Genomic DNA, 12,517 nt, shown 5'->3' on the forward strand with positions numbered 1-12,517 from the left:
AAGTTTTTTATGTACAGCTGTCAAACAGCTGTATTTATTCATCTATTCATTTATTATCTCTTCTCTTCTCTTCTCTTCTCTTCTCTTCTCTTCTCTTCTCTTCTCTTCTCTTCTCTTATATCTATAAAAGACTAAGCCCCGACAGACTGAAATCACACAACAGCCCAAACTACTGAGCCTAAAAACTTGAAATTTTGCACAATTGTTTATGGTAGCCTCAAAACATCCACTAAGAAAAAATTTTCAGAAATTTGCCCTCCTGAGGAAGCTGGGGCCCCCCAAAAATTGTGTACTTTTTAACCGCTCATTCCACAGCAAAGTCATAAGGAACTTTTTTGTTCAGCTACTAAAAATAATTAGATCTATGCAGAAAAATTCCGATCAGGAGCTCAGGGGGGTTCAGAAGAGTGCTTTTTTCGATTTTTTTAATGTAAAATCACACTACAGCTAAAACTGATTGGCCTACAGACTTAAAAATTTGCACAAATATTCTTCAAACATGCTAGACGCGCACTAAGAACGGATTTTGAGATATTTTGCCTCTAAGGATTTCAAAGGATGAAAAAGGATCCTATTAAGTAAGGTTATGAACATGGTAAGGTGAACGCCATATGAAACTGAGATAATTGACACATCATATTCTAACATATGTTGTAACTAGCAGAAACCCGTGCTCCGCAAGGATCTATTTTAAAACTTGACAAACTGGAAACTTGTCTTAATGAAATTTTGAAGAATTGAAATAGGCCCATAACATAACCATCCTTTGTTAATTAAGAATCTACATGCAAAATTGCAAGTTTGTTTCACTCCAGTAGCTTAGACGTGATGATGCGTCAAACATAATTTTCCTATCCCGTAAGTGTATAAGCCAGCTCTTTACTTTATTATACATTATAGTTAACGACTGCAGGAGATAGGACTGTGGAACAGAATAGTGGTGAAACTATGATAGCGCCAGAAGTGTCTCAAACACAATAGTAGGTTACTGCATGAAATTTTTAAAAATGATTTGGAAAAAAATGTTAAAGCAACAGAACTGAAAGTTGTCAACCTTATCATTCTACCTCCATTTAGAGATACTTTTGTTTGAGCCGAATGTAAATCTATATACATAAAAATGAATGTCTGTTTGTATGTTTGTTTGTTCCCTATATATTTGAAAACTACTTGACATAACGGCATGAAACTTTGGGAATATGTTGTGTGAATATTGGGAATGGTTTCTCAACACAAATTTTAATAGGGGGGATAATAATAATTATTTATTAATCCATTTTACAGACCTATGTTTTTGAAATTGTCGACAGAGCAGCTACCGAAGAACGGAAAGATGATCATGATTTAAGATCATATTGTGATAATATGATTAAGCATCTAAAGTTACCAGCTGTATAATAAACACGTCATCCTGTGATAAATTGTGTACTGGTATTAAAACGGTAGTTTGGAGTTGAAGTTAGTGTAGATGATTGGTACCAGCTGTAGATAATCGTTCCTTAAGACGACCTTAAGGACATATTACGAAATTGTCGACAGAGCGGCTACCGAAGAACGGAAAGATGATCATGATTCAAGATCATATTGTGCTAATATGATTGAGCATCTGAAGTTACCAGCTGTATAATAAACACGTCACCCTGTGATAAATTGTGTACTGGTATTAAAACGGTAGTTTGGAGTTGAAGTTAGTGTAGTTGATTGGTACCAGCTGTAAGATAATCGTTCCTTAAGACGACCTTAAGGACGACCTTGATCGTTCCTTAGAAGACCTATACAAATAATTATCACTCCCCTATTATTGAAAAACTGGAAAATGTTGGAAAAAAATATTCAACTCATGAAAGAGAGTTGTTCATATTGCATCCATTAATTACTGAAGAATGAAAGAATAATTTAAAAATTGTTGAATTTAGCTTAGCTTATATTCATCCTAAAATGGAAGATGGAAAGAATATGGAATTCTGTGTGATTCATCGTACATCGCATATTTCCTGGACCATCTATTGACAATCAACAAGTTTGAAAACATTGAATTCATTTCTGAAACACTGATTTAACCTATCTATTTTTATTATTTTTTTTAATTCAACACTTTACTGATAAATTACATTACTACCAATTGATTGAGTAGAATATGTTTTTGGAATAATGAATGCTGCATGACTAAGCACAAAGGAAGTCCGTATTGAGATGTAAATAAAAATATTGTTTGTCAGATGAATTTCATGATTCACCAAAGAAGTCAAGTGTGACTTAGTCAAGCAGCGATGACGAACGGACGTGTTTGTGGTGATAAGGAGTGAATTGTGCTGTTGTTTGCAGCTTATCTATTGTTGAGTGTACTGATTTGTTTATCGCGACCGTCTACTCATCATACTTGTATACTGTTTAACTTGCATATTACAGTTACGTTTGAAATATGAATAACTGCAACGTTTGCCTCGGCAATTTCAGTTATGAAGACTCAATAATTTGTGCTTCGTGTAAACAAAAATGTCATTACATCTGCCACTATTTAACCGAAAAGAACTTCAAAAAACTTTCAAACGATAATCGAAATAAATGGAAGTGCAGTGCTTGTAAACAGGTGCCTGTGTCACCGGGACAAGAAGAGAGTGAAACGGAAAGTGATGTTTTAATGCAAAAAATGAATGTTCTATTCGAACAGTTTTCAAAATCGTTGAAAAAAGATATTGATCAACAATTGAGGGAACTAACTCACTCGGTAAAATTTGTTTCGGATAGTTTTGATAGTTTCAAATCGGATATCGGAGAAATAAAAAAAGCTAACGAACAATTGATCATTGAAAACCGAAAATTGAAAGAAGTGAAATTTCTTTCCAAGAGAAATGAAGTATTAGAAGAATATACCAGGAGGGAAAATTTATTATTAACCGGTATACCTTCAACAAAGAACGAAAACATGGACGAAATCCTACAAGGCGTAGCCAGTGCTCTCCAAGTGTCAGATTTTTCATCAAACGAAATCAGCATCGCTCACAGACTGCTATCCAAGAACCAAGAGACTACACCGATGATTGTCGTCAGATTCGTGAGAAGGAATATGAGGGACAAATGGATGACGGCTTTCCAAACCATGAGCAGAGAAGATAGGAGCAGCCCCGGAATCGATGTCAAAAAATCAACAGAAACCTGCCGAACGGACACTTCAGGATAATGAATCAGCTGACTGCCAAGAGTGCTAAAGAACTGAAAGCCGCTCGTGAGTTAGCTAAGGAAAATGATTGGAAATTCGTCTGGTTTCGTGATACACAAATGTGCGCTAAGGAGTCGGAGGGCTCACCTGTATTTAAAGTTAAGGGACTGGATAATCTGAGAAAAGTTATCAACGGAGAGAAATAAAATGTTTGATACAGGTTTGAATAAACATTTATTATGAATGATCTTACGCAATTTGTAAATAGTATTAACAGTGTTAGGGAATGTGAACGTACCGATGAATACTTGAACTATATCCAGCCCCTTTATTACGAATTGAATATTTTCAGTTTAAATATAAGAAGTTTGAAAAGAAATTTTGATCAAATTCTCCTTATCTTGAACAGCATGAGAACAAAATTTGAGGTTCTAATTTTTACTGAAACCTGGACTTCTGCTCTTCACGCATCAATTAAAAAATATGTTTGTTCTCAATCTAGTCAGCCATGTAAGTTTATTGAAGTGAGGATTGTTAATAAAGGAAAGTTGTTAGAGGAGAGTGCTTTAATGAATTGGGAGATTGACGCGAATAGAGGTATTGAAACATTAGTAAATGAATTTGTAAATAATGTAAAAACATGCATCAGTAGAGCAACAGTTATTAAAAAGGTTAATTTAACTTGAAAAACATTTGAAACCTTGGATGTCCAATGGAATTCTAAAGTCCATAACTATAAAATTGAGAAATGAACCATTCAATGTAGAGCTGAGAAGGAAACTCCTGTCTTACAGAAATAGAATAGTAGATATAATTAGAAAAGCAAAATATTTATATTATCAATCAGAAATAAATAAAGCTCAAGGTGACCCTAAGAAGATATGGTCTGTGATAAATCAAGCAATTATTGGGGTAGATAAGAGTTCACAATTACATGTAAATCAAGATCTTAATGCTTTGAATGACTATTTTGTGAATGTAGGTATTAATCAAGCGCAGGAAATTGATATAAATGGACAGAATGAGGATCAATATTTGGAACAATCGATAGATATTGAAAATACATTTAATTTCAATTTTGTCACTGAAACAGAAATCAAGGAAGTAATCAAAAGTTTGAATGATAATAAGGCACCTGGATGGGATAACATCTGAAACTATTAACTGACACAATCTCTAAACCTCTTTCAGAAATTTTCAATTGTTGCTTTTCATTTGGATACTTTCCCTTGCATTTCAAGCATGCAAAAGTAATTCAATTACACAAGGGGGGGGTAGCAAAGAAATACCTCAAAATTATAGACCAATTAGCTTGCTAAGTTCTATTTCTAAAATTTTCGAAAAATTTGTAAAGAAAAGATTAGTTGAATTTCTAGATGTTAATAAAATCCTTGATAAGAGGCAATTCGGTTTCCAACAGGTTAGAAGTACAGAGGATGCATTGGAGTCCTTAACTGATACAGTACAATGGTTTCAAAACAAATAAAAAAACCTTGGTCATGTTCCTGGACCTGGCCAAGGCTTTTGACACAGTTCCACATGATAAAATGATTCAGAAACTATCTAATATTGGTATTCGAGGAATAGAGTTAGATTTCTTTGAAAGTTATCTAAGCAGGGGTAGAAGCCAAATCGTTAGCTGTGGTGGTAGTAATAGTGAGATTAGAGATGTGACATGTGGACTACCTCAAGGGACTGTATTGGGACCAATTTTATTGTTGATCCATGTTAATAACCTCCCTAGTGTACTGGACTCAGTTGGGTCTAAGACAGTTTGTTTTGCTGATGACACAGCACTTATCTTCCAAGAAGGTTCCTAGGAAGATAATATCAAGCAAACAAAGTGGGTTACATTAAGGTTTCTCAGTGGCTAAAATGTAATTATTTGAGACTAAATCTTGGTAAAACAAAATGTATGACCTTCAGTCCAACAACAAGAAGAGATCTAGATTTGAACAGGCTTTGTTTGAATAATGCTTGTAACAGGTATCCATGTGATTCTTGCAATGAGGTTATTGAGAGTGTAAACAATTACAAGTACCTTGGTATTCTTGTCGATAAGCATCTACGCTGGTCACCTCAGATTAGCTACCTTTGTAGAAAATTGAGGGTGGTCAATTTGAAAATGTACATGCTTAGAAGTATTTTGAGTCTAAAATTACTAAAATCTGTTTATTTTGCTTTATTCCAATCCTTAGTTCAGTATGGTAATTCTATATGGGGAGGAACTTTTGATTCAACTTTAAAACCCTTATTTGTTCTACAAAAGTTAGTTATCAAAACAATAATGAAGTATCCAAGAGATTTCCCAAGTGTCACATTGTTTCAAAATTCCAATCTGTTCACTATAAGACAATAATTGTTCATTTTAAAGACTATTAAGAAACATGTGCTCAAATTAAAAAATATGCAAAATTTTCAAAGAGTAACTAGACAAGTCGCTCAAAACCTAATCATAATTGAAAGAGTTGACAGCACCCTATCCCGTAGAAGTATTTCATATTTGAGAAATAAGCTCTATAATAAAGTTCCAAGAGGATGGTTGATAAAGAAGCCTAAAATAAAAGAACTCCATACCTGGGTGAAAGAAAATTATTTTTATTCAAGTAATGATTTGGTTTGATATTGATTAATGTTGTATGAATTTAAAATTCAGCTTTATGTATATCTTCAATTATTGTTATTTCTTAGAATGGAATATTGAGTTGGTTGAATGTTAATTATTGTAAGCCTATATTATAATATTTTATATATTAATATTAATGTACAAGTGAATAAGACATATTAAGACTCCACGTCGGCGTACGAATTTTCTTTTGCCGACGTGTAGCACAAATTTGTTTTCCTTTTTGTTGTATTCTGTATATATTTTTTGTGAAATAAACGATTTGATTTGATGATTTGATTTGACATGAGATACATTGACATTTTGGCGGTACGAAGTTCGCCGGGTAGGCGAGTTGTAAATAAAGCCTTTATGTTAAAATATTATGTTATCAATAGTCAACGCTGAAGAAAGACAGGCTCAATCACCAGGAATACTATACATTCTATGAGGGACCAGTAAGCCATTAATTTTGAGTAGTTTAATCACTTCCACTATGGACACTGGATACATTATGGACAATCAATGAATCAATACGTTTCAGTAATTCAATTCAATTCAAAAATATGTATGAAATTTATTAGCTACAGAATAAAAAACTTTTGATTGCAGTGACCCCAACTACTACAATATGAATAACCATTGGGATCAAATATAAGGAATTACTCACATCTCTCATCAACTCGTATTTTTTATTCACAAAATATTAACAAAAAAATATATAAGTTATATTGAATGAACTCACGGCTAAGGTTTGCCTTTTTCTGGCCGTGCTACAAATAAATGTAGGTATATGTTCGACATTTTTTTTGTAATCTTGTTGTCTATTAAGAAAGTTTGCAATGTGATTTTTGATGGCAATAGCATTTGAATTTAAAAAAAGAATTATCAACAAACTCCTAACCAAAGAAAATCTCTGTGCTCTGTTCTAATCGGAATGTATGAGACTCCATAATACAGCTGATAGAAGGCGCAAACCGAACTGGCCAAGAATACAACAATAAAACACACACGTGGCAATAAGCTCGCGCTCTCGATTTACGAAAAATTAATTATAGTCAACGATAATGTATAATAAAGTAAAGAGCTGGCTTATACACTTACGGGATAGGAAAATTATGTTTGACGCATCAACACGTCTAAGCTACTGGAGTGAAACAAACTTGCAATTTTACATGTAGATTCTTAATTAACCAAGAATGGTTATGTTATGGGCCTATTTCAATTCTTCAAAATTTCATTACGACAAGTTTTCAGTTTGTCAAGTTTTAAAATAGATCCTTGCGGAGCACGGGTTTCTGCTAGTCATTTTCTAAGAATGGACATTTGAATAATATTCAAGCTATACCGTGTCACCATTAGATGCATCACAGTTACGTTTCGATTAACAGTTTGTACCTCATCTAACATTTTTTCATATCTTTGAATAATTCTTTAGTTTGAGTTTTCTTAAATTTCTACATAAATTTGTATATACTCATATTTTGATTGTCTATAGTCTAGAACCTAAGCATAGTTATGTTGTGATAGACTTGAGTAAAGAGTTCTAATCTAATCTCTATTATTTATTCTAGTTGCTTTTGTGAGATCCATTTCAAACTGTCAGCGTTGGCTGAGTAGGAAGCATTTGATGTTATCTATATGGAATTCTGACAGTTCAAAGTGAATATTACTTGTGATGTTTTTAGGGACATTATGTGTTATTGAAACATAATTAATAATAATAATAATAATAATAATAATAATAAATAATAATAATAATAATAATAATAATAATAATAATAATAATTTCTCTGGATGTTGGACAACACATCCAGAGGAGTTCATTCATAAATATTCAGGAACATTACATATTATTTTTTCATACATTTTCAATAATATAACAATATTCAAGGTTTAAAAAATGATATATCAAATTAATAAAAAATTATGATACAACAGATAATACAAAAATTCCAAAAAATCTTAAACTATATTTATTACCCTAAGCATCAACTAGCACAATGATACTAAAACGAGGTACTATTTTCTACCTATAAATTACCTTATTTAAAAGAATACTACTTAAATATCAATCCTACTTGCTATTAGTTCCTCACTACTTTGTATCCCAATACTGAATAACCAATGTCTAATTTTTCTTTTTAAGCTATTGAAATTTTCCTCTCCTTTGATTTCTAATGGTATTCTATTAGATATTGTAGACCCTAAATATCCTAGTGATCTTTGCCCAAATGCTGTATTCATTCTTGGTACTTCTTGGTTGTAACGTTCTCTTATTCTAATATTATGGCTATGATTTATGATATGGTTCCTATTTTGATGTTTTTTCGTATACCCTAATAACAATAAAATATACAATTGCCTAACACTGAGTACTCTATTTTCTATAAATAATTATACAGTTGGAAACCGGACTTCCCTGTTTCCCATTATTTTCAAAATGCGTTTTTGAGTTTTAAATAATGGATCTATAAAACTGAAGTTAGCTGCATCCCAAACTAACAGACCGTACCTTAAAAGAGATTCAACTAATGTTAAGTATACAGTTTTTAACATTTCTTTGTCTATGATACGCCTTAATTGATATTATTTGTATATTCAGTCTGGCGGCAGCAGCCGAACGAAACAGTCGCTTCTTATCGTTTCGATTAGAAATACGGATGAAACAGTGAAAGTGAGTGAGATAGGAGCCTTCTGACTGTGCTGCATAACCAAAAAGTGATTTCGAAAACAAACGGTTTTGTGTGTAATACAGGAATTTCAGTTCTAAACCTATTTGTGGGATCTTAAAAGTATATATTATCACAATGTCGGTGTGCGGGAAGTGCCAGCAAACAGTAGTTAGGGCGGAGAAGGATAAAATAGAGTGTAATAGATGCGCTACTCTTTCACTGAAAGTGTGTGGATTTAATAGCTACTGAGATTGAGTTGCTGAGTAAAAAACCTTGGTCATGTATGGGTTGCGAGAAGGATTTTTGTTTAGCTCGTGCAAGCGATTTTTCAACTCCAGTTAGGGTGACTGATAATGTGATGAATAGTCTGTCTGTTTCTGAACTGACTGTTGATTCTTTGAATAAAATTCTCGCGAAGTTCAAGGACGACATACTGGCTGGTCAAGACAGGATTTACAATGAACTTTCGGCATCTGTGAGGGAGTGTAAGGATAAGTTAACTGAGTTTGGCAATGTTTTGCGTACACAGGACGATCTTATTAGAACACAAAATGAAGTCATTCAACAACTGCGAACGGAAAATGGACTCTTGAAAAATAAGGTAATTGACTTGGATGTTCGTGTCGAAGACCAGGAGCAATACTCGCGGCGAAACACGCTTGAGATTTTCGGTATTCCCGAGTCTCGGGGTGAGAACGTGGAGAGGTTGGTCTTGGATGTGTGCAAGGAGCTGGGATTGAACTTCAGTGCTGATGCAATCAGCGTTGCGCATCGCTTGAAAAAATTCGGTAACAAGCGTTCGGCGGGTATTATTGTGAAATTTGTGCGGAGGAAGGATGCAGATGAACTTTTAAAAAAGCGCAAGGAGAAGCGTAATTTGGCGGCGCAAATTATTGGGTTTCCTGGAGACAAAAGCCCAATATTCATAGATCAATCATTAGCTCCGGGACGTCGTAAATTGTTTGCGGCGGCAAGGAAAGTCAAGACAAAAAAAACTTCGCTATGTGTGGGTCGACCGATCAGGGGTAATCAAATTGAGAGCGACCGAAACTAGCAAGGTGGTCTCCATAAAAACCGAACAAGATCTAAGTGTGTTTGAATCTGACAAATAGAAAAAGTCGTCTTATAGATGATTTAGTTCATACTTCAAATTTATCATTAGTTTACGGAGTGGAATGTTTTTATTTTGTTGTAGGTATGTTTTTTAATGCCGTATACACAGCATTTTATATATATATATATATATATATAATAGTAAAAAGACTATAGTAACACGCGAATGAACTCACATCTCTTTTTCTTTATAGTATATTGTAAGATCTAGTAGAGCAATTTCTTTTAATTTTTGTCCGTTATGTACCATGCTTATCCTTTATTTTATGCACTGTCAATTTTGCAATCAATATCCATGTTATCCTAATAATAATATGAATATAATTTATTCACTGCAGCTGATAATAAACTGTATTACTGAAGGCAATCAGGTGGAAGGATACACCGTTATATTTATTGCTTGAGTCGGTGATAGATAGAGGTGCTCATTGTTGGATATTTCACTTCTATCTCTGTAGATTGATAGCAGCTGTTGGATTAGAGGGAGAATAGTGAGCTCTAAGATAATCATGACTGATATTCTTATCCCACGCCACGCATCAACCAAATGAGTGGTTCAGCACTCAGTCGCCGCCACCCGTTCCTGCGTTTCTATTGGCCGAGCACCGCCGGCCAATAGCAGCGCAGGTGAACTCGGGGACTGTGAATAAAAGGGGGCTACTCAGCTACCCTCGATAGCACTTGCTCACTAGCAGCCTTCCACTGAAGAGCCAGAAGAGACCACCAGCCGAGACCACTACCAGAGACCACTACCAGCCGAGACCACTACCAGAGACCACTACCAGCCGAGACCACTACCAGAGACCACTACCAGCCGAGACCACTACCAGAGACCACTACCAGCCGAGACCACTACCAGAGACCACTACCAGCCGAGACCACTACCAGCCGAGACCACTACCGAGACCAGGAGCAGAGCAGCGAGCAGGCCAATGAGGGAACCACGGCGAGACTAACCGCAACCTGAGGTGTCTTCCTTGTCTACTACCCAGCCGATGCCTAGGAGGAACCGAGCCGGCCGCCGAATCCAGAAGAGGAGGGCCCTACGTCGGCTTCGCCAGGTGGAGGAGAGGCTGAGGCTGTACACCGCCGCGCCAGCTGCGCCCCAAGACTTAGCGCCCCAGCCTAACAACTGGCGCGCGGTTCTGGATGCGCGGGTTGGGTGCCGAACCGACATCGGAGTGTGTGCAGCGGAAGCCTACGACCCTGCCTGCCCGGGGTTTGACTGAAGGCCCCTTCTAAACGAGGAAGTGGTCGAGGAGGTCCTCCCGGCGGGGATTCGGCACGACCTCTGGCTAGTAGATCACCCGGTCAGCCCTCTCCGTAGCCCGGGTAAACCAGAGTGGAGAGTGCGAACCATTGACTTGAGCCCCTGCCGGCCTGCTCTCGCACCAGACGGACCTGCCCGGGACCCTTGCGCGGCGTGGTATCGTGCCAGTCGACGACTACTAAACATCTAGCCTGCCTTGGTCCCTTTTAGGGCCACCAGCAACAATCTTGGTCCCTTTTCAGGGCTACCAGCAACAAACTTGGCCCTTTTTTCAGGGCCACCAAAAGCCATTTTTTCAGACAGTGGTAACAAACCCCTCGCTCAACCCGACTGACTAGCCCAATTGATGAACGAGCCACACCTTCCGCCATATCAATTATTGGCGCCTGCCAACGTGGGGCCACTCACTGTATGGAGATACAGTAACCCATTACCACTGTCAAAACTTTTTTTTCAAACAAAATGTCAACCTAAATTTTCAACTAAATGTATGTCTTAAATTTTTCATCTAAATGTATGTCTTGAATTTTTCACACAAAAAAATTCAAACTTATTTTCTTTCAACAAAATGTGTGTCTGAATCTCTCAATTCAGAATACCTGTCTGGGAACAGGCAATTTCCCAGTGGCGCCCATAACACCTAAACATGGTAGCGACTAGAACCGGAGCCAGAGACAGTGGAGATACGACCACCGAAGATTCGATGCAGTCAACCAGCCAGCACACCGAGTCTACATTCGCCGGCTGGCCTGCACAGACCACCGGTCAAACCGACAGCAACACGACGCAGCCGCCCGCTTCCACCAGCGAAACCGGGGCAATGCAGCCACCCGCCTTCACCAGCGAGCCCGCTCGACCAACCACCCTGCAACCCAGCGCGCTGACCGTCAACCTGCCTGCTCCACCGTCAACCTCTAGTCACGCCACTACCGCAACCAGCAACATGGCCAACTCACCGGCTCCAGCCGTCAGCTACACCGGCAACCTCAGCCAGCTGACCAGCATAGCGACCCTGCTACCGTTCTTCCGCGGCAAGCTCCATGAAGACCCCATCACCTTCATGTGACAGTGCACCGAGCTGCTACAGGGTCACCACATTCCCAGCTATACCTGGGTCATGCTTCTAAAAGCGCAACTACAAGACGACGCCGCCGCCTGGTGGAGAGACTACAGAGAATTCGTCACCACCTGGGAACAGTTCCGTGACCGACTTCAGGCCCGTTTCTCGGGAGCCCATAAAATCGCAGCCGCTCACACGGAATTTTATGGCACCACCCACAAACCGAACCAGCCAGTGGAGCGATTCATCCATCAGAAGCTCCAACTACAGCAGCGCTTAGGAACCAACCTGGCTGAAGACAAGGTGATCGCCCTGCTCATCGGTCAGCTGAGTTCCGAGCTTCGCACCCTAGTTCGAGCTGTCGTCCCACGAACTATGAAGAGCTGATCATGATCGCCAACGACCTGGAAACCGACCTCAACAGTCAACCAAAATATAAGCCGCCTCAACCTACGGCACCCGCAGGGCCACCCCATCGAGAGCCGCCGCCGAGGTTCAACTACAACCAGCTTCCTCAGTGTCATTACTGCCCGGCCAAGCATTTTCATCGCGACTGCCCAGAACTCGCGAAGAAACGGCAGGGAAACGGCGATACTGGAGAGACTCGGACTCCACCCCTCCAGCACGGAAAGTA

The 12,517-nt window shown here is 38.0% G+C and overlaps 1 protein-coding gene across 1 annotated transcript in view; it reads left to right on the forward strand.

Moving 5' to 3' along the window:
• Positions 1-12,517, forward strand: part of LOC111049193 (GATOR complex protein WDR24) — a 65,891-nt gene that overhangs the window by 34,382 nt on the left and 18,992 nt on the right. The window lies entirely within an intron of this gene.

The sequence above is a fragment of the Nilaparvata lugens genome, chromosome 6 (genome assembly GCF_014356525.2).
Source record: "Nilaparvata lugens isolate BPH chromosome 6, ASM1435652v1, whole genome shotgun sequence".
NCBI lineage: Eukaryota > Metazoa > Arthropoda > Insecta > Hemiptera > Delphacidae > Nilaparvata > Nilaparvata lugens.